This window comes from Amblyraja radiata, chromosome 7 (genome assembly GCF_010909765.2).
Source record: "Amblyraja radiata isolate CabotCenter1 chromosome 7, sAmbRad1.1.pri, whole genome shotgun sequence".
NCBI lineage: Eukaryota > Metazoa > Chordata > Chondrichthyes > Rajiformes > Rajidae > Amblyraja > Amblyraja radiata.
In genome coordinates this window covers 5448830-5473028 of record NC_045962.1, presented here as the reverse complement: position 1 = coordinate 5473028, position 24199 = coordinate 5448830, and the positions used below count along the sequence as shown (strand labels likewise).

The 24199-nt window shown below is 43.5% G+C and overlaps 1 protein-coding gene and 1 long non-coding RNA gene across 8 annotated transcripts in view; one reads left to right on the top strand and one right to left on the bottom strand.

Moving 5' to 3' along the window:
* Positions 1 to 24199, bottom strand: part of map2 (microtubule associated protein 2) — a 294566-nt gene that overhangs the window by 206968 nt on the left and 63399 nt on the right. The gene's annotated exons all lie outside the window — the stretch shown is intronic.
* LOC116974979 lies at positions 1726 to 22392 on the top strand. Its single transcript, XR_004412493.1, has 3 exons — positions 1726 to 1751; positions 2222 to 2223; positions 22192 to 22392. It is a non-coding gene; the product is annotated as an uncharacterized LOC116974979 (long non-coding RNA).

The window sequence follows — 24199 nt, the reverse complement described above, 5'->3', positions numbered from 1 at the left end:
GTGAAGCTCCTCCAGGAGATCCTGGTGTAAATGTCGTGCATCTTCCTGCATGAATGACAGAATCTGCCTCACCAGCCAATGAGTACATCCCCCCCCCCCCCCCCCCAGGCTCACTGTCAAACAGATCTGGTATTTAAACTGAACATGCAAAAGGTCTTTGGCATTTTGAAAACTCAGGCATCTTTGCGTTAAAAATTGTGGGAAAAACTAAAGCATTGAAAATACAGCACGTAATTAAAAACACCCAAAGGGCTGTGAATTTGAGCAAACTTTTGTCACCCGCTGGTCTGATTACATGCTTTTTGATGCACCAAGTAAGGAGCTTAACTGAATGAAAGCCCAGTCTGCCAGAATGCCCTGAAAGCCAGCGAGTATAAGCGAGTTCGGTATTCCGACTGAGCATGCCCAGGTCATAGGTCACTCGCTATGAACATTCTCGGCAACGGTGGTGCTGCGTTGTGTGCAGGCTTGCGTTTCATCCGTGGTCAGGATGGGCCTGACTCTCCGGCGCTGCGGGCTGGAGTTGGCGCTTCTTCTTCGCACTGGCTGTGGGCTGGGGCCGCTGGTGTCATCGGTCCGGGGCTGTCGGTTGGCCCGGCGGGAGAGGCGGAGTTGAGCTGGGATTGGCGCTTCTTCTCCTCGCTGGCTGGGGCTAGGTGTGCCGATGGTCCGGTGGGAGGGGCGGGACGGGCACGGTCCATTGGTTCGATCCTGGCTGCGGATGAGGCGCGGGTCTGTGTGCGTGCAGCTGCCTAGAATGTCTCTCCACCAGTTCAGTCTCCCCCCCCCCCCCCCCGGTCTCCCACCCGCATCTGCCCCCTCTCTCTCTCGCTGTTACACCCCGCTCTCCTACTACCTGACACCCCCGTTCCTCAGATTAAATATATGTTTACACATAAATCATGAATAACGATAACAATTTATACACAGTTTATATAGTAAGTGCTTCGTTCATAATTTGAGTCAGCTATGGCAAATACAAGCTTGAAAAAAGACAAAAAGTCGGACCCAAACTATACTCACTGTATGTACAGCACTTCATTCTTTTCTTTATAGCATTTGACCTTTGACAAATCCCATGATTCCTTGCATTTTTCAGAATACCGAACTCGCTTATTCAGGACTTATTCCTGCCTAAGTAAATTAAATGTGGTTACCCAAGATGATTTGCCTGCCTTTGCAGAAGATCATACTGTGATATAATGTTCATCATGATATTTATTTGAATGCAACGTGTCACGTCACCATCACGACCATTCTGATAATTAATTTAATCATCAATTTTAAGCAAAGCACATCAGGAAGGTGAGACAGAAGAACTGGCCAAACGAATGCACTATGCATGGAACAGACCAACCATTCAATCCTGAATGATCCACTCCTTGAAACAGGTAACCACTAAAGAGCTACCACAAGCCCTTGCATCTTATACCAGAAGAGCAACCAAAATCGTCTCAATACAAGCAAGTTCATGTTCATGTGATGGGAGCATAATTAGGCCATTTAGCCCATCAAGTCTATTCCACCATTCAATCATGGCTGATCTGTCTCTCCCTCCTAACTCCATTCTAACTACAGTCTCCCCATAAACCCCATAGATAGAGCTCTAGGGGCTGGTGGAATCAAGGGATATGGGGAGAAGGCAGGCACGGGTTATTGATTGGAGACGATCTGCCATGATCACAATGAATGGCGATGCTGGCTCGAAGGGCCAAATGGCCTCCTCCTGCACCTATTTTCTATGTGTCTATGTTTCTAACCCCTGACACCTGTACTAATCAAGAATCTATCTATATAGATAGATAGAAAAATATCCATTGATTTGGCCTCCACAGTCTTCTGTGGCAAATAATTCCACAGATTCACCACCTTCTGACTAAATAACTGTCTCCTCATCTTCCTAGAGGAACGTCCATTAATTCTGAGGCTATGACCTCTGGTCCTAGACTCTCCCCCGAGTGGAAACATCCTCCCCACATCCACTCTATCCAAGCCTTTCACCATTCGGTAAATTTTAATGAGGTCCCCCCTCATTGAAACTTGTAAAGACAAAGCATCAAAATATTAAAGGTGAATCTGCAGTTTGGTATTCATACTGTACACATGGAGATAGAATTATACTTTTCACAGTCACTTTTCAATCACAATACTGAGATTTAGATGAACAAACTGTGGGTGATGGGCAATGCTCAGTAGGATTTGTTTAAGGGTGAATGAAGAGTGGTCAATAGTAAGAGTATGTTGTTTGAGTTCTGACCTCTCCTTGCATTCATTAATGGAGTCTCTAACTATAGTATTCAAAAAGTCCCACTTTGCTTCTTAGCGCTTGTTTTCACAAGTTTTAGTGGGAACATAATCTGCAACAGCAAAAGAAATGTATTGAAATAAATACATTTCAAATGCAATCATGACAATAGACAATAGGTGCAGGAGTAGGCCATTTGGCCCTTCGAGCCAGCACCACCATTCAATGTGATCATGGCTAATCATCCCCGATCAGTGCCCCGTTCCTGCCATCTCACCATATCCCCTGACTCCGCTATTCGTAAGCGCCCTATCTAGCTCTCTCTTGAAAGCATCCAGAGAACCTGCCTCCAGAGAACCTGAGGCAGAGAATGGTCAAATAATATGGACTAAAAATGCTGCTTCATAAAATAGAATTTATTATGAAACTTAAATATGGAGCTATATTGATAAGCACAGCAAAACATTCTCACTGAAATAAAGAGACCCCTGGTCTTAATACAAGCGATTTCATATATACTTTACATGCAGATCAGTATCGAAATCAGAGTGGAAAAGGGAAGTCTACTAACTTTAGTTTTATTCCCAACCTCCCAACTGTAAGTCACATATTAACTTACCTAGTTCATTTCCACACCTGTCACATTCAAGTCAGACATTTATGGATTCAAATTGCATTTAGGAACCCGAACCCCAAGTTCTACAGATGCGGCATGGAAAGCATTTTATCGGGATGCATCACAGCTTGGTTTGGGAACAGCTCCATCCAAGACTGCAAGAAATAGCAGAGAATTGTGGACGCAGCCCAGACCATCACACAAACCAACCTCCCGTCCGTTAACTCCATCTACATGTCATGCTGCCTCAGCAAGGCCAGCAGCATAATCAAGGACAAGCCGCACCCCTCTTCCCCCCTCTCCCATCAGGCAAAAGCTAAAGGTGTGAAAACGCCCACCTCCAGATTCACGAACAATTTACCCCCAGCTGTTATCAGGCAACTGAACCAACCTGGCCCAAGTAGAGAGCAGTCCTGAACTACTATCTACTTCCACAAGGATAGCAGCAGAGATCCGATTGAACCCAGGTCACTAGAGCAGTGAGATCACAGTGCTTTAATGGATAGGTTTATGGAAGGTAAAACAAGAGGATAGGAATAGGCATGAGTAAAGGTAATGGAAGATAATTTTCTGGCTCCACAAGACTCTGACAGTCTTCCAAAATTCTCACCAATCTTCCACCCAGATGCACGATTTTAATTTTATTTGTCCTCTATGAGTTTAAATCACGACGCACAATACAATACAATTTATTTGTCATTTGAACCCCATTGAGGTTCAAACGAAATGTTGTTTCTGCAGTCATACACACAAGGAAGAACCAAGACACAACACAATTTACACAAACATCCATCACAGCGCATCTCCTCCTCGCTGTGATGGAAGGCAAAGACTTATCTCTCCCCTGCACTCCCCATTCCCCTCCCGATGTCAGAGTCAAAGTCAAAGCCCCCGGCGGGCGACGGTAATTGTCCCGCGGTCATTAACGCCGCGCCGGGTGATGCAAGGCCACGCTCCGGGTCTTGTTGTTGGAGCCCCCGGCGGGCACTAGCAAAGTCCCGCAGCCATTCCAAGCCACGCCAGGCGATGATGTAAGCCCCCGCTCCAGGTACTCTTCAACCACGCAACTCGGGCGGGTGAAGTCGCCGTTGCGGAAGCCCCGAAAAGCGGTCTCCCAGCAGGGACCCGCGGGCTCCCGGTGTCATTGTCCACCAGACCTGCGGTTGGAGCCTCCTAATCTCCGGGGTCGGGCCGCAGCAGCGCGCCACCACAGCTCCTCCCGCTCCGAACTCGGCCAGCTCCGCGATGGAGAGTAGGTCCGCAGCTCAGCGGCTGGAGCCCCAGGTCGTTCCTGCTGGAGGCCGCTCCACGGTGCTAGGCCCCAACGACAGCGGAGACCCGACAGAGAAAAGGTCGGGTTCTCCGTGCAGGGGATAGATTTTAAAAGTTTCCCCCACCGCCCGCCCCCCACACACATACCCACACACATACACAAAAAAAATTATAAAAACTACATTCAAACGAGACAAAAAACAACAAAAAGACAGACGGACTGCAGAGGCCGCTGCGACGTGAGTCGCGCCGCCCACCGTATATTATGATCTCCAGTGTGCTGCAAGAATAGAACATGGTGTGTAGTTAGAACACAAGAGAAAATATACTCTGGCTCCTGCTGAGGTCTTCTGAGCAAAAATTATAGTGCTTTTTAAATATGCAATTCAAACTCCCAAATTACCTACAATTCAATTTAAAGTAGAACAAATGACTGACTCTTATTAACAACGAATCAATATCTCCACAAACAGAAATTAAAGTCTAGGAATGTAAGCGCATCACAAAGCATAAAGCTTCATTCCTAGTCCTATTTCCAACTGCTCTTGAGCGCAGATATAAAACTTTATGATTTGAAACTAGGACTGGAACAAATAAGTCTAAATAATCAAATGACAGATCATTTAGTTTAATACTAGAATAATTATTTGCGAATAAACAAGTGGTAAGTACTTTAGAAAAGTTGCCCGTGAATGACTATATATTTACTTGGCATTAAGTTTCAACAGTGTTTGACAGCACTGGGCCTTAACTCACTGGGGTTTAGAAGGACCTCATTGAAACTAACTGAATAGTGAAAGGCCTGGATAGAGTGGATGTGGAGAGGATGTTTCCACTAGTGGGAGAGGTTATGACCAGAAGTCATAGCTTCAGAGTTAAGGGCCTGTCCCACTTACCCGACCTTTACAGGCGACTGCTGGCACCCGTCATAGGTCGCCAAAATTTTCAACATGTTGAGAATTCAGCGGCGTCCAGAAAGACGCTATGACTCTTTGGAGACTTCTCACGACCATAGGAGACCTCTCACGACCATACAGGCGACCCCTGGCGACATGTTGCGGGTGACCTCTCACGACCATAGGAGACCTCTCACGAGCGTACAGCCTATGGTCGTGAGAGGTCTCCAAAGAGTCGTAGCATCTTTCTGGTCGCCGCTGAATTTTCAACATGTTGAAAATTTGGGCGACCTATCACGTGTGCCGGCAGTCGTCTGTGAAGGTCGCGTAAGTGGGACAGGTGCTTTAAAGAAGATGCGGAGGAATTTCTTCAGTCAGATGGTGGTGAATCAATGGAATTCTTTGCCACAGAAGGCTGTGGAGGCCAAGTCAATGGATATATTTAAGGTGGAGATTGCCAGATTCTTGATTAGTACTGGTGTCAGGGGTTATGGGGAGAAAGCAGGAGAATGGGGTTGAGAGGGAAAGATAGATTAGCCATGATTGAATGGCGGAGTAGACTTGATGGGCCGAATGGCCTAATTCTGCTCATTTACTACCTTACGAACATTCAACTGAATATTTGGGCAAAGTTTATTCGCAAAAACATTCAAGCAGACAGATAGGATTGTTGATCCTGTCAATCCTGTCAATCAAAACGTGAATGTTGATTGACAGGATTCAGAATTCAAAATACACACAATTTTGTGAAAAGCCTTGAATGACAAATTCAACAGAATTGTACTGGAATCTTCTGAACACAGATTAAAGCGCACAACTGTGATACTGAGTGTGAATATATTGTGTATTTATCATTGCTCTTATAATCATTAGTCACTCTGCAAAATTCATCAGGAAAGTCATATATTTGCTGTCCCTCCTGCATTACAGTCAAACTGCATGAGAACCATTCAAATATCTTTTCGCTAACACATCCTGCAACGGCAAGCATCACAACGGAAAACAAAGGAACAGCAAGTGGCCCACAATTGTAATTTATCACAGGGCTGCAAACCTAACAGCCTCATAATTCAACAATTACGACAGGCCATCCTCTACATGAACATGCTAATGTAATTAGAGTGTGCCAAGTATATCCCCAGTAGGTTTTCTTTGAGAAACTTTTTGGATGGTGATGCTTAAAAACTAAAATATATCAGTGCATCCTTCAAATAATTTAATAATTGTTTTAAAGCACATTATAGGCAAGGGAGAAGGGTGATGGGACACCTGAGCGTGTTTGGAGAGGTTCTTCTTCAGGCACAGCTCCTCATTTACAGTTTTCCTTTGTTGCAGCCACATTGTAAAATCACTTTCTGAGCAGAGCTGGTGAAGTTTCCATGGAGGGCTCCTGGCTAATTTCCCACCGCCATGAAAGCCAATGGAGCAGAATGTCAGCAGTGCCAACATGAGAATACCTCTTGCAGACAAAATCCAATGATTGAGCTCAGGGTGACTGCAACCCAAAATTCAGTGGGCAGGAACAAATCTCCGCAAAAGGAACAGCCAAGATTGAGCTGTAACATCCTGGTTCAGGAACAGCTCTTCCCCCCAGCCATCAGGCTATTAATCACGACATCAAATAAGCTCTGAACAATAACAGTCTATGATTATTTTGCACTATATCTGTTATTTTTTGTTTATTTATTGTATATATATGGTCTATGGTCTATAGACACACTGAACTTTTATCTTCCGTTATGTACTATGTTTACATATTCTGTTGTGCTGCAGCAAGTAAGAATGTTATTGTCCTATCTGGGACACATGACAATAAAACTCTTGGGATTGAATCGCAGCTGAAATATTGTTCTCTACCTCAATGCACTGCATGTTTTGTCACTTTTGCCACCCTCACTATCTTTGTGCAAAGCAGCCCATATTCATTTCGAGTTAAATCAACTATATCCTAATCTGTTCCTGTTGCCATTTCACAACTATTCCAGTCACTAAACCTTTGGAAAGCTGCAGCAAAGTTGAAAAATCTCACCCCGTTTATCTATCCTATGTAATTTAGTATTCATCTAATAAAATACAAATTGCTAATCTCTCTTATGAAAGCTATAATTATTTTGATAACATCTTGCTCACTTTCATTAAAACTGAATTGCTCACTACCACTCAGTATACATTAGGACAACCATTGGGACATTACACACATAAGTCATAGGAGCAGAATTCGGCCATTTGGCCCATCGTGTCTACTCTCCCATTCAATCATGGCTGATCTATTAATCCCTCTCAACCCCATTCTCCTACCTTCCCCCCATAATCTTTGCATGCTTATTAATCAAGAACCTATTAATCTCTGCTTTAAAAATACCCAATGACTTGGCCTCAACAGCCATCTGTGGCAATGAATTCCACAGATTCACCACACTCTAGCTAAAGAAATTCCTCCTGGTCTTCCCAAAGGAATGTCCTTCAAATTCTGCGGCTGTGCCCACTTGTCCTGGACTCTCCCACTAGTTGAAACATCCTCTCCACATCCGCACTATCCAGGCCTTTCACTATTCGGTAAGTTTCAATGAGGTTCTCCCTCATCCTTCTAGTACTCCAGCGAGTACAGGGCCACTTCTTTCAATGCTGTCTCGACCCAAATATGTGACAAATGAAAAATGCACTGGGTTAGGAACAGGTAGTCGTCACATGATAATGTTGATGACTTGCTTTTACGTTTTAAAGGGCAATAATTCCACCCCTCATCCTACCCCTCAGGTTCCAATTACATTTCCCCCCCCCCCCCTCACCTTAAACCTATGGTTCTCAATTCCCCTACTCTGAGAAAGTGCTTCTACCCGATCTATTCCTCTCATCATTTTGTACAAATCATCCTTGGGATTATTCTCACAAACTTCCTCTCCAAAGCCAGCACATCCCCCTCAGATATGGGGCTCAAAATGGCTCGCAATACTCCAGATGCGGTCTGACCAGTGTCCGTCAAATCCTCAGCATTGCATCCCTGCTTTTATATTCTAACCCTCTCAAAATGGATGTCAACATTTCATTTGCTTTCCTTACTACCGATTCAACCTGCAAATTAATCTTTTGGCAATCCTACAGCAGCACTCCCAAGTCCCTTTGTACCTCCCAACCATAAACTGCATACCATCCAACTGTCTCTCCACCACTCTTAGTCCAAATGTAGCGTCCTAACCCTGTCTATTTCCCTCCACAGATGTGGCTTGACCCGCTGAGTTCCTCCCACAGGTTGTTAGTTGTACCATCTGTTACTATTAATTCAGTTTTAATTTCACTCAGCTTATGCAAAGAATTGAAATGAAAAGTTGAAATTTGAATTCCATCCCTTGAATTGATCAACTAACAAAGCACGGCACCCCATAACTCTCTTTATCATGTTTTGTTCCCAAATTATACCTTTTGCAGACAATGGCCACACTAATCCACACTTACCTTGCCTGTACGTCTCGCCGCCCGCAGCGGCGACTACGGAGATTTATGGTCCCGACCACGGGGAAAAATGGAGGACTGATTTTGTGCCTTCCACCACAGTGATGAATGCTGTGGTGGATGTTTTGTGTTAAATTTTTTTATTGTGTATTGTATGTTCTTTTTTATTGTACCGCTGCTGGCAAATTCATTTCACTGCACTTCATTGTGTATGTGACGAATAAATCTGACTATTGACTATTGACCACTGCGAGAAACACTGAACAGGTCAACTCTTGATCCCTTCAGACGAAATCTACATTACCTCTTAATTAAAAAAGTCTGCTTGAACAGTGCAAGAAAAAAGCAGAACAGTACATCTTTGGCACTCTCTGCATTTTGCACAATAACTGCCCTGTGACAACAGAGGGAGGAAAGGTTTCATCCCATTCTCTTCTCTCTTCAGCAAGAGTTCCATAGTGCATTATGACCATACTAGTTTTAACACGCAATTGGGAAGAAATTGGTTTATAAATGTTGCTTTTAGGCTCGTATTCAATGGTATTAAATATATTCAATGCAGCGAAACTCAGTATGGAAGAAAGGAAGCAGGAAAATAGTGTCTCAAATTTCAGAAGATTTACACATTGAACAGAGCGTGAAGTAATCAGTATTAGTTCATTGTATAAAAAGTAAAATATATGTTTTTCAATGTTCTGCTAATTTATTCATTTGACTCTCTGAAGTATAGGAATATCACCCACTGTTTCAGTTAAGTTTATTTTTATGCTGAGCAGAGCTGCGGAGACTTGTGTTTCATATGAAACATTAGCATTTACAATATTCTGTGCATCAAAGACATAATTTATTCTTGATACTGCATCGTAGAAAACACTTGAGGACATAATGTTGCATTAGAGTCATAGAGTGATACAGTGTGGAAACAGGCCCTTCGGCCCAACTTGTCCAACATGTCCCAGCCACACTAGTCCCACCTACCTGTGCTTTATCCATATCCCTCCAAACCTGTCCTATCCATGTACCTGTCTAACTGTTTCTTAAAAGTTGGGATAGTCCCAGCCTCAACTACCTCATCTGCCATATGTTTCCATACACACCCCATCCTTTGTGTGAAAAAGTTACCCCTCAGATTCCTATTAATCTACCCGATCTATTCCTCTCTTGATTTTGTCCACTTCTATAAGATCACCCCTCATCCTCCTGCACTCCAATGAATAGAGACACAGCCTACTCAACCTCTCCCTATAACTCACACCCTCTAGTCCTGGCAACATCATCGTAAATCTTCTCCGAACCCTTTCAAGCTTGACAATATCTTTCCTATAACATGGTGCCGAACACAATTCTATAAATGCGGTCTCAGAAACGTCTTATGCAACTGCAACATGACCTCCCAACTTCTATACTCTATACTCTGACTGATGAGGGCCAATGTGCCAAAAGCCTTTTTGACCACCTTATCTACCTGCGACTCGACCTTCAAGGAACCATGCATCTGCACTCCTAGGTCCCTCTGCTCTACAACACTCCCCAAAGGCCTACCATTCACTGTGCAGGTCCTGCCCATGTTAGACGACCCAAAATGCAACAACTCACACTTCTCTGAATTAAATTCCATCAACCATTCCTCCGCCCACCTGGCTATTCGATCCAGATCATGCTACAATCTTTCACAACCATCTTCACTATCTGCAAAACCACCCACTTTGGTATCATCAGCAAACTTGCCCTGTATGTTCTGGTCCAAATCATTGATGTAGTTGACAAACAGTAACGGGCCCAGCAATGAACCCTGAGGCACACCACTAGTCACAGGCCTCCAGTCCCGAGAAACAACCTTCCCCTTATGCATTTATAAAATATTTTGGGATTGTCCTTAATTCTACCCGCCAGAGCTATCTCCTGGCCCCCTTTTTGCCCTTCTGATATCCTTTTTCAGTTTACTCCTTAGCTCCCAAAACTCCTCCAGGGATACACTAGCTGCCTATACGTGTCCCATGCATTATTTTTGTTTTTGACCAATGCCTCAATTTCTCTTGTCAGCCAAGCTTCCTTACGTTTGCCTGCTTTGCCCTTCACTCTAACGGGCTTGTACGTATCCTGAGCTTTTGTCAGCACACTTTTAAAAACATCCCACTTGGCCGATGTTCCTTTCCTCTCAAATAACCTGCTCCAGTCAACTTGAGCGAGACCTTCTCTTATATCCTCAAGTTGGCCTTACCCCAGTGGAGCATTTTAACGTGGACCTCTCTGTCCCTATCCATAACTATCTTAAACCTAATCAAACTGTGGTCACTGGTCCCAAAAGGCTCCTCCACACACATTTCATTAACTTGCCCATCCCAATTTCCCAATACTAGATCCAGTGTTACCCTCTCACGTGTGGGGGCTTCCACATACTGCTTGAGAAAACTCTCCTGAACACTTTTGAGGAATTGAACCCCATCTGAACCCTTCACTACTATGATTTTCCCAGTCTATATTGGGAAAGTTAAAATCCCCTACTACAACACCCAGATTTGACCTGCAATTGTCTGCAATCTCCTGGCATATTTGTTCCTCTAATTCCCATTGACTATAGTGGTCTGTAGTACACCCCCAACAAGGTGATCGTCCCTTTCTTGTTCCTCAGCTCCACGCATATAGCCTCACTAGACGAACCGTCACCTCTGACCACTGCCGTGACATCCTCCTTAACCAACAATGCAATCCCCTCCTCTTTTCCCCTGACCCCTGTCTCTCCTGAAGCTCCTGTGCCCCGGAACATTGAGCTGCCAGTCCTGCCCCGTCCTTAACTAAGTTTCAGTCATGGCTACAACGTTCCAGTCGCTTGTACCTATCCATGCACTGAGTTCATCTGCCTTACCCGTCAGGCCCCTTGCAATAAAATACGTGCAGTTTAAAACAACCTTCCTTTCTTGCTCTCTGCCTTTCACCTGCCTATTCTGTCCACTACAAATTGAGGGGAATGGAACATCGGCCAAGTGGGATGTTTCCCACACCAACATCCATAGCAACTTCTAACCCCTCACCCCCTGCCAATCTAGTTTAAACCCTCACGTGGAGAATTCGCAAAACTGCCCACCAGAATTCTTGCTCCTTCATTATTTTTAGTTAAAATTGATTTCCCTCCTTCTAGCTTTGAGATCATCAAACTTAATTAGTACAGTTTCAAAAGTACCCTCCCCTTCTGTGGTTCCTTCAAGAGTCTCATCAATGGACAAAATCAATGACCAACTTAAATCAGAGTCCAGAGTCATTTCGGCCCACAAAACCCACAAATAATTGATCAATTAAAGAGATTTTTTTTTTGCTTTTGAACTCAAAGCCAATTGCCACATTCCCACTACCATACACACTGAGATCCATCTATTCAGATTCTGGGCAGGCTTCCCAATAGAGCTTGTTTGTCTGCATGCAATGCAACAGCCTTGTTATATCTCTTTAATATTATCTGCATTGATTTACATTTTGTATTTAACCTGTTCGTACATTATAACATATTTCTTATTTTATTTAATTCTTAATTTGTGACTTATTCTCAGATTTTGTCATGGAATCAAATCAATCTATTGTGTTCTTTCTGAAGACGAAGAAAGCAAGCAAAAGGTAAAACCTGGGGCATGCAAAAGCGTGAAGGAGACAATAGCAAGGAAACTAAAGCTGAGACCAAGGTGGTGTCTTAAGGGGAGCAGCAGAAAGGCTGGAGTTAAGGAAGGTACATCATGAAGTGACCGGCAATGTTCACAAGGGATGAACAAGGCGCTGAAGACTTGAAAGGAATATCATTTTTGAGGATGTTAATAGGTGAAAAATAATTGCTGGACTGCATAGGTTTTTGAAGACTGCAATCCAGTTGCCTGCTGCATTAACCAGGGGGGGGGGGGGGGAGGGGCGGGTGGTGTGGATCTCGGCAGCTTGAGAGCCCATTGTGATTATCATTGCTGCTGTAATTTCTACTGGTGAAACCAAAATGTATAAAAATACCCTTTAATAAAATCTGACAACGTGCACTTTAACCACATGTGATTTTTTTTCCATTACAAATCTCAAATTGTGGAGTACAGAGGCAAATAAATAAATGATGGGTCTTTGTCCCAAACATTATGGAAGGCACTGTAGAGTATGAATTAGGTGAAGTTATTTATTTTTCTCCTAGAAAGTGATTGTGTACAGCTTTTGATAGAATGTAAATGAAGTGATGAGCAAATAATAAGCTAGGAAAAGGTGAAGCAACGAAAGTGACATGTTGGTTATTGGTACAAGTATTGGATAAATAGAATGCAGGCCAAGAAAATCAACATCAACATCAGCTGCTGAAAATTAAAAATTAAAAAGTGAATACTGGAAATGTTCAGGAGGTCAGGCAGGGGATACGGAGAATGTTTCACGTCAATAATTCTGCATCAGAAGCGAGGAATGATAAAAACGAACATATTTTAAGAGCGGAAAAAGGAGGAAATCACGAGCCTGGCATTTGATTCTCTTTCCCTCTCCGCAGATTAATATTTTCGGAATCCTGTTTTTTTTTGTGTCAGATTCCAATTTTGCTGGCTGTCAGCCTCATTCATAAATCCAGAAAGAAAATGACAGTCTTTAAAGAAAGAGCAGGCGACATTTTGTAACCTTATTTAACTTTGCAAGCCTTTGCTTAAAGTGGACCCCACAATCATAATGGTAACGAGTAATAAATCCCTCCCCACCTCACCCCAAAAGAAAAAAAAAGTTAATGCACACAGGACTTGGCATCGCACACTTCCCCCGAGCTCAGCAGGAAAGTCACACAACTATAAAGTGTAGAGTCTGCCCCGTTATTTAAATTACCCCAACATCCCTGCTGGATTGGCAATATAAGGTCACAAGTGGGTCAAAATAACAAATGTTCTGTTATAGTATATTTGCACGGATACAATGGTGCCAAAGAAGTCTTACCTTGTTTATGAAATCCCTGGTATTAATTAGCACTTTTTTTTCCCCAGACGCGAGGGATTCCTTTACATTTTTCTTCGTTACCCAGAATCCTAAAATCTTTAATCCGTTTGTGGAACATTGTTCCCTTGACGACTTTTGCACTTGTGCCAAACACATCTCAGGGAAAAGGCAGCGAACTGCACAAATTCCTTTTACATAAAGCCTGATAACAACAAAGGTTTGACTGAACTGGCGACAAGAAAGCTCCTTGAACATTTATGGTCTTCTTCTTGCATCTAACACAAGTGATGAAGAACACACAATGGATGCTAATTTTAAGATCACAATAATTGTCGTCATTCTGGGTAAATTGGTCTGGTTAACGAATTGAAACCTCATATTTTCACCAACCGATAAGCTGACAGTCGCTCCCCAGTAGCAGGCTGCTAGTGAGAGTTATTCATCTGCTATTGAAACTGACAGAATACAATCTATAAACTGATGAAACATTAACAATTTGTCTTTGCAGAAAAATACAGGAAGCTCACGCACTACGGCCAAATTATACGAGTTTTCTCTCTTTTATAGATAAAGTGGAATTCCCATTAATTTTGATTCTTGCAAAAACACATTGAAAAGTATTTGTGCAATGATTTAGCTTTGCTACCAAAGAAAATATATTTTTAATCTCACGATATTCAATATTTAAACCTCTTTGGTTTGGAAACTATTAATACAGCCACTCTTTTCTTATAAAATGTGCATTTTAATTGAAAAAGAAACATTTACACTTGTATTAATGCCCCTCGAGATCCTTTTTTGTCCGACTTAAATGTGTTCCTCTGTACCTTTCCCAAAGCTATTTAAATTACATTAAGTTAAAAATGCAGACATGTTCTTACAATTTCCTGAAGTACTTAGCATTATTTGCACATGAAATTATGGTCATTTATTCCTAGTGCACAGCCCCCATTAAAATGCAAGACTTATGTTTTTCAATCGTAGAGGATTCACTATCCAATCCAATCCAACTTTATTTGTTAAGCACTTTAAAACAACCAATGTTGACCAAAGTGCTGTACAGAAGAATGAACAAGACATCATAAACAGACAACATAACAGCTCACATGAGGCGCAAAAATTACATATGAAAAACTAACAATAAATTAAAAGACATAAAACATGAGTAAAAATAATAGCCACGCAATAAAAGCAATCAAAATAAGAAATTAAAGAGTGCTTTACATAGAAAAAAAATAATTAAGCTTCCGTACATCCATAGAAAAATTAAAATTAAGAAAAATGACACAACATATTGTATAATTCAACACAAACGTCCCCCCACAACAGAATAAAAAATTTCCACTGTGGGGAAAGGCATCAGAAAGTTCAGTCCTCTCCCTCTGTGATCACCCGAGGTCGGGGCCTATTTGTGGCCTCCGCAGCCAGTCCGATGTTTTCAGGCCCTCTTGCCAGAAAGCTGGAATGCCGGCATCGGGTGAACACTCCTCGGCGGCTTGGAAATGTCTGGAGCAGCCGCTTCCTCCCCGGAGACCGCGGCACCCGAAGTCTTCAGACCGCGCTGGTTGGAGCTCCGACTCTGGTGATCTCGAATCCCAGGCTCCGCGGTGTTTAAATCCAGCGCCGCCTGCGACTGGACGCTCCGCAGCCACAGCTCCTCGGGTGTTGGTCGTTGGTCACAGTACTCCGGAGCTTACCGCACGGTGACCACTAGTGAAGTATGCATGTCCAGAGCCAACAGGCAGGCTTACTGTGTAAACCTGGCATAATTGCGTGCGCATGCAGTCTATTTCCGTCACATTTATTGCACATTATACTGTCTCCCACAAAAGCAACAAGAAAATATTGGCGATAGAAACAAAATGCTGGGGTAACTCAGCGGGACAGGCAGCATCTCTGGAGAGAAGGAATGGGTGACTTCTTGGATCGAGACCCTTCTTCAGACTGAGTCAGGGGTGAGGGAGACACAGTGATAAGGAAGGGTAAAGTGTGTGAAAACGAGACATCAAAAGAGATGAGGTTCAAGGAAAATATAGAATAGATCAATGTTAGCTGAAAGATGACAACAAAGCAAACAGAGATAAAATGTAGTCGGGGACAGTCAGACTGGTCGGAGAACTGGGAAGAGGGAGGGAAGTGTTACTTGAAGTTACAGAAGTTAACATTCATACCACTGGGTTTTAATCTGTCCAAGGGAAATATGAGGTGTTGTGCCTCCAATTTGCGCTGGGCCTCACTCTGACAGGGGGACCAGGACAGAAAGGTCGGTGTGGGAGTGAGAGGGGGAGTTAAAGTGTTTAGCAATCAGCAGATCAGGTAGGTTTAGGCAGACTGAGCGGAGGTGTTCAGTAAAACGATCGCCGAGCCTGGTCTCGCCAATATATAGGAGTCCGCACCTGGAACAGCGGATACAGTAGATGAAATATATTGGCGCTTGATCCAAGCTTGCTTAAAACGTTTGGTGGGATCTTGCATAGCGTTAACACTATTAATAAAAGATACATAATTTTGAAGCCAAATATCCAGATGCTAGTTGTTAGTATTCCCCTTTAATCTTATTAAGATCTGGGCATATACAGTGGGTGGTGAAGCAATATGGTACTCACCAGGAATCTTGCAGAAAGCTATCCACACAGATCTAGGTATCTCCATGTCAAGTAACCAACTTACCTCACAACAGTGACATCAAACACCAATCTAAGGGAATCCAACCACCATGATATTACCAAGGATTCTCACAGATAGTAAACCAGGAAGTATAAAGTATAAATTATGGTCCACAAAAGATTAGATTGTATGGCCTCTCCGAGTTGCAGTTGTGAATTAATGTGGCAGTAAACATACACTTGCATGTCATGCAATACAATTTAATAATTCCACGCTACTTTACATTGATTACTGCATGTAATGACCAGAAATTGCCAGTTTTACAATGCAATCATAGCCAAATCTGACCATTTTACCACCATAACCTAAAATTAGTTTTTCGTTTAGAGTATGCTGATGAACATATTATTAATAGTGTGTATTTTTATTATTTAAGCAATGTTATAAAATAGCAGGGTTCACAACACATGTCAACACTTGCAATGAGCCTTGTCATTTGTGGCAAATATGAAATTAGCATCTGTCAGCTTTTGTTCAGTTGCCACCAATCTCACTACCAGACTTACACTTCAAATACTCACCCAGCGATCAGGAAAAAAATCCTAGGTTGGTCCATAAATATATTACCCAGGGAATGCTGCACTGTCAGAACTATCATAGTAACATAGAAAATAGGTGCAGGAGTAGGCCATGCGGCCCTTCGACCCAGCACCGCAATTCAATATGATCATGGCTGATCACCCAAATTCAGTACCCCATTCCTGCTTTCTCCCCATATCCATTGATTCCATTAGCCCCAAAAGCTAAATCTAACTCTCTCTTGAAAACATCCAGCGAATTGGCCTCCACTGCCTTCTGTGGCAGAGAATTCCAGATTCATCACTCTCTGGGTGAAAAGATTTTTCCTCATCTCAGTCCTAAATGGCCTACCCCTTATTCTTAAACTGTGACCCCTGGTTCTGGACTCCTCCAATATGGGGGACATTTTTTCCTGCATCTAGCCAGTCCAATCCTTTAAGAATTTTACATGTTTCAATAAGATCCCCTCTTATCCTTCTAAATTCCAGTGAATATAAGCCCAGTCGATCCATTCTTTAATCATGTCAGTCCCGCCATCCCGGGAATTAACCAGGTGAACCTAGGGGCTGCACTCCCTCAATAGCAATAATGTCCTTCCTCAAATTAGGATACCAAAACTGCATACAATACTCCAGGTGTGGTCTCACCAGGGCCCTGTACAACTGTAGTAGGACCACCTTGCTCCTTTGCTCTTAATGCCATGAAATGCAGCAGAAATATCCCTGCTCTTTTGGCTAATATTTACCTTTTAATTACATAAATTTGTGAGAAAAATCACCTGTACGTTAGTCTGACTAAACGACTGCAGGCTTCCTACATCATGGAGTGACTGCACTTGAACAGCAGTAATACACCCAGATACACCCAGGGGTATTGAGAGATGAGAATTTTAATTATTTCATATTACTGTTGTTTTGTGGTGATAAGGAGCAAATTCTAATACAAAGGTGATGAAATGTCACAGGAACGCAACAGGAAGCCCTTCAGAAAGAGCAGCCCGAAGAAGTGTCTCGACCCGAAACGTCACCCATTCCCTTTCTCCAGAGATGCTGCCTGTCCCGCTGAGTTACTCCAGCATTTTGTGTCTACCTTCAGACACAGCAGCAGCTCAGTTCAACCAAGTTCTGCTTGAATTCCTCTCTTAAATCTTTCCAGTGCTCGGATGCTCTTCTCCAAAGTCACTCCACAAAACCTACTTGGTCAAGTAAGCTTTAGATAATGTAATTATCATTACATGACTCCATTTCAAATTTTGTGCTATCATGCTCTTGTGAAGCAACTCATGTTTTTTACATAACAGATATTTTATAATTGAAAATGATTCATGATGAAAAGTAGTTCTCAAAATAGGTGTCCCACATCTTATTTAACAAAACTAAACATCGAAAACAGGAAATGCTGGAATTACTCAGCGAGTCAGCCAGCATCTGTGGAAAGAGAAACAGAGTTAACATATCAGGTTCAATAAAATAAAATATTGCAACTTGAACCAAACATAGATTAACACAAATAATAGTGCGTACACTCTACTCAGGTAGCGCAGACTGCGGTGGCTGGGCCATGTCCACTGCGTGGAAGATGGCCGTATTCCAAAAGAGATCCTCTATGGAGAGCTGACATCTGGGAGGAGAACCATCGGCCGCCCCCAGCTACGTTACAAGGATGTCTGCAAGAGAGATATGAAGGCGGACCGCACGAGGTGAAGAGGTACCCTGAACCAACATCGCAAAATGGGGGAGGGGGAAGGGAAACTGTTGAACGCAGCGGCAGACAAGCGGGCACGCAGAAAGGAGCGCAGCAACTTCAACAAACCAGAGACCACACACAAATGTGACCTTTGCCACAGAGACTGTCACTCCAGCATTGGTCTCTTCAGCCACAAGCGACGCTGCTCCAGCCAAGGTTTAGAGCAAGCAGCCAACAACTAGGATGCATCACCCATGGTCACTCATGACCGAGGGGGGCTGATGAAAAGTATGTACGTTGGCACTTAGACAGTTGACATTGGGATAGAAAGATGTGAAAAGATACATAATTTTGCGAATGTGACTTATTGTGTTACATGATGTAGTGTTACTCTAGAGTTTGAACCTGCTGAATATTTTTCAATGGATGTATTGATTCCTCTACACAAGAATAGTCATAAAAAATGGTCAATGCAAGTAGAAATTTTTAATACCAAAACAATATGGGAAAAACAATATCACAAACATTGCATAGTACCTGAGCTGCTACCAACACAAAATATTCCCTCCTCATTGGCTGTTCTTCCATTATATACAATAATTATACAATCCTTTGTTTAAACAAAATCATATTCATGAAAGCATATACACAAAGTGGGAATATATTCACCTTATCTTATTGTGGAACCAATCCTTGCCATTTCACATCTAATCTAAAGTGCCTGTCTCACTGTATGAGGTAATTCAAGAGCTCTCCCGAGTTTAAAAAAAAATCAAATTCGTGGTAAGCACGTAGAATGTACGTAGCGGGTACTTCGGAGCTCGGGACGTCTCTTAGCGGCTCGTAACGCTAACGGCAGGTACTCGGGAAACGCAGTAAGCTCTGGAAGACTCGTGAAGATTTGAAGAAAATGTCCACGATAGCCCCGAGTACCTACGAGCGGCTATTACCATAATTCTCCGAGTTCGAATCAGGGGAAACTCGGGAGAACTCTTGAATTAGCTCGTACAGTGGGACGGGCCCTTAAATGTTTTCATATCCAAAAGTGAAGGAAGTCCTTATGTGCAAAACTTCTAATCAATGTGATGGGCATGACTGTCTGATATCTTGATAAACATCTGATAAATATTAAGTAGGCTGGTGTTTGTGCCACCAAGCGACCTTTCTATTGTTCATTAACCACCACAAGTCTCCAGAATCCCAGCAAATGCTTCTAACTGCTCAACGTGTCCAGTATTTTCACTTTTCAATCTGCACTCATGATGATGTTTCAGGATATAGGTGATTCTGTGGCAAAATTGCATTTCTTAATGAGAGTCATTTAAACAACTCATCCACTTTAAACCTGTGCGTCAGTAAACATTGAAAACAAAATCACCTTATGACATCAATTACATCAGCAGATTTCTAACATTTTGCCTCTATCACTTGCTGATTATATTCTTAAAGGCATTTAACTATAGTCTCTAAAAAACGGAGATAACTTCTTATCTTTAAAGTATTAGCATTATTGATAATTCTGGTGTATGAAAATGTTTTCCTTATTTCCATATTCAGAGAGTATAGCCACGTTTTGTGAAAGATCGTGATGAAGATAGCAGGTTGAAGATTCATCTCCACCACCTCTCATCAACCCAGCCCCAGCCCCCTCTTTCAGACCCAATTCAGATTCCTTCCATCATGAATGCCATTGGGGTAAGTAGAAACACTTAATGTAACACATACCTTCTGTGTTAATCTATCTATACTATTACTAAAACTCTCATCTTGACCACTTCCGGTTTGCTTTTTTTTAAATTTGCGCAAAAACGGTACCCTATATCACTAGGATTTTTCGCCACCTTACTGACCGTTCTCCTCTGCTCCAAGCGCACCGTTTTGTTCCGATCGGTGGAATATTACAAAAGTTATGAGGGTGTAAAAAATCATGAGATCAGCAGATTGGTCTTTTCGCCTGTATGTCACCATGAAGGTAACGCAAGGAGAATAAAGTCCCGGAGGCGGGGCTGAGTCCACAAGCCATGCGAGTCCACCACCCCCCCTCCCCCGCCCCCCCCCCACTCTTGCCCCAAACCCCCCCACACCCCAACTCTCTCCCCCACACACACCCCCACTCTCCCCCACACACACCTCCGTCCCCACACCCCCCCTCCCATGCCATCCCCCCCCCTGCCACACCACCCCCTCCCACACCATCAAGCCCACCCCACACAACCCTCCCGCTCCCCCACGCCATCCCCCTCCCTCACATTCCCTCCTCCCCCACTACCCCCCACACCCCCTTCCTCACCCCTCTCCCCTCTCCCCCACACCCCCCAACCCCATCCCTCCCCATACCACCAGCCCCCCCACACCACCCCCACGCACACCACCCCTCTCTCACACCACCCCTGTTAAAACTGCAAATACTGGACCTTTCTACACCCACTCCTCCCCAATCACCACTTCACACCTACTTAAAGCGAGATTCCAGTCGGAAAAAACTGGACCCTTTCCCACCCACCCCTCTCCAATCACCACTTCACATCCAATTACCCATCCCCTCTGTGCTGCACAACATCACTTATCCATCATTAACAATAAAAATAGAGGAGGTGGAGAGGCTGTTCAGAGGACAGAAAAGCCGGAAATCTTTAGGACCGGACAATGTCTCCCCCTCTACCCTCAAGCTCTGTGCTGAACAACTGGCACCGGTCAACACAGACATTTTCAACCAGGCCCTGCAAACCTGTTCTGTCCCTGCCTGCTTCAAAGTCTCCACTATTGTCCCTGTACCTAAAAAGGCAAGGATTACTGGCATTAATGACTACAGGCCTGTCATACTGACCTCTGTAGTCATGAAGACCCTTGAAAGGCTTGTGCTGGCCAAACTGAAATATATCACAAACCCCCTGCTGGACCCTCTGCAGTTTGCATATCGACTGCGTCATCCACAATAGATCTGTGGATGATGCAGTCAACCTAGGCCTGCACTTCATCCTCCAGCACCTAGACCGCCAGGGGACCTATGCGAGTATTTTGTTTGTTGATTTTAGCTCTGCATTCAACACCATTGTGCCAGAGCTACTACACTCCAAATGTTCCGAGTTGACTGTGCCTGAACCCCTCTGTCAGTGGATCACCAACATCCTGACAGACAGGAAGCAGCATGTGAGGAAGGGAAAGCACATCTCGGACCCGCAAACCCTCAGCGTAGGAGCACCACAAGGCTGCGTACTCTCACCTCTCCTCTACTCTCTCTACACCAACGACTGCACCTCCACAGACTCCTCTGTCAAGCTTCTCAAGTTTCTCGAACGACACAACCCTGATTGGACGGATCCAGGATGGGAAGTAATCTGCCTACAGACAGGAAGTGTCACAGCTGACTTCCTGGTGCCATCGCAACAACCTGGATCTCAATGCTTTTAAGACAGTGGAATTGATAGTAGACTTTAGGAGAGCTCCCCCTCCCCTCACCCCACTCACCATCAACAACACCACAATCACATCTGTGGAGTCTTTTAAGTTCCTGGGAACCATAATCTCCAGAGACCTTAAAAGGAGGGCTACCATCGACTCCACAATCAAAAAGGCACAACAGAGGATGTACTTCCAGCGGCAGCTGAGGAAGCACAATCTGCCACAGGCAATGATGGTCCAATTCTACACGGCCATCGTAGAGTCTGTTCTCACCTTCTCCATCATGGTCTGGTTTGGCTCAGCCACCAAGCACAGCACCAGTGAATTGTCTGATCAGCAGAGAAGGTCATTGGCTGCACCCTTCCCTCCATTGACAATCTGTACACTGCAAGGGCCAGGAAGCGAGCGGGTAAGATCATCTCTGACCCCTCTCACCCTGGCCACAAACTCTTTGAATCACTTCCCTCTGGAAGGCTACTCCAGACTGTCAAAGCTGCCACAGCCAGACATAAAAACAGATTTTTTCCACGATTGGTAGCTCTGCTCAATAACCAAAAATCTGTAGCGTCCTTTTGCTCTGGTATTATATTTAATTCACACGTTTAATCTAAAAATGTTTATTATTAATGTTTAATGTTTTATGTGTCATTCCCAGCTGTCACTGATTGTCATGTTGTCGTTTGCAGATGGAGCACCAAGGCAAATTCCTTGTATGTGAATACTTGGCCAATAAACTTAATCATTCATTCATTCATTCATTCATTCATTCATTCATTCAAATAGCAAAGAAGCAAGCAACAAACTATCCATCTTTTCCTCCTGTATTCGTTTTAAAAAAAGAGGACATCACAAAAGTATCTGCACAATAGGGAAAATAAACAAGGGAGAGAGACCATTATGGAAAATATTGTAAAACAATTATAGAGAAAGATTTGTAAGTTAAGATCCTCAAATGTGAAACAAATCTTGGGTTGAATGTGACACAGGAATTAAAAATGAGAAAACAGGACCTGCGGGGTGCAACAAGACAAATTCACTGTGGTTATGTAAAGTGTGTGTGTGTGCGTGTGCATGTGTGTGTGCGTGTGCATGCGTGTGTACGCGCACGCACATGCATGCATGCATGGAGGGAGGCGAAGGGGAGAGGAGTTAAAGACTTAGCAGACTTTCTGAAGAGAGCAGTGCACAGCCTCCATTTTTGAAATGGATGATGTAAACTGATCAAAAGAGCAGTAACAGGCAGAAGAAACATATGTGTATCAAATTAACTCCAGATGCAGGTTTAAATTGCAGAGCGATACAAAATGCTGGAGTAAATCAGTGGGACAGGCAGCATCTCTGGATAGAAGTAATGGCGTTTCGGGTCGAGACCCTTCTTCAGACTGAGTCTAGGGGGAGGGAGATACAGAGATAAGGAAATATAAGGTGTGAAAACGAGTCAAAGGGGATGGAGATCAAGCAAAATGTAGAATAGATCGTTGTTAGCTAGGAGAAGGTAACAACAAAGCAAACAGAGATCAAATGTAATTGGGGACAGTCAGACTGGTCGGGGATCTGAGAAGGGGGAGGGATGATGAGAGAGGAAAAGCAAGTGTTACTTGAATTTAGATAAGTCAATATTCATTCTGCTGGGTTGTAAGATGCCCAAGCGAAGTATGAGGTGCTGTTCCTCCAATTTGTGCTGGGCCTTACGCTGACAATGGAGGAGGTGGGCCTCTGTCCTGGGCCTCCTCCATTGTCAGAGTGAGGCCCAGCGCAAAAGAAGAAACACATAATCTATTGTGTACTGGAAGTTTATTCAATTAGTCAAGACAAATTGGAAAGGAAAATCGGCATTTATAAATCTAGATTATACAACTTGTGAAGTGTCAGAACAATTTGCCACAAGAATTTGAAGCAGTCCACTACGTCCTTGGATATAAATTTCTGTCACTCCAAGGCCAATGGAACAGCAACTTTTCAATGCGTCAGGGAATTCCACAAATTCACAACTCTCTGCGCGAAAAAGCTTTTTCTCACCTCAGTCCTAAATGGCCTTCCCTTTATTCTAAGACTGTGGCCCCTGGTTCTGGACTCGCCCAACATTGGGAATATTTTTCCTGCATCTAGTTTGTCCAGTCCTTTTATAATTTTATATGTTTCTATAAGATCACCCCTCATCCTTCTAAACTCCAGTGAATACAAGCCTAGTCTTTTCAATCTTTCCACATATGACAGTCCCGCCATCCCAGGGATCAATCTCGCGAACCTACGCTGCACTGCCTCAATGACAAGGATGTCCTTCCTCAAATTAGGAGACAAAAACTGTACGCAATACTCCAGATGTGGTCTTACCAGAGCCCTATACAACTGCAGAAAAACTTCTTTACTCCGATACTGAAATACTCTTGTTATGAAGGCCAACATTCCATTAGCTTTCTTCACTGCCTGCTGTACCTGCACGCCAACTTTCAGTGACTGGTGTACAAGGACACACAGATCTCGCTGTACCTCCCCCTTACCTAAACTAACCCC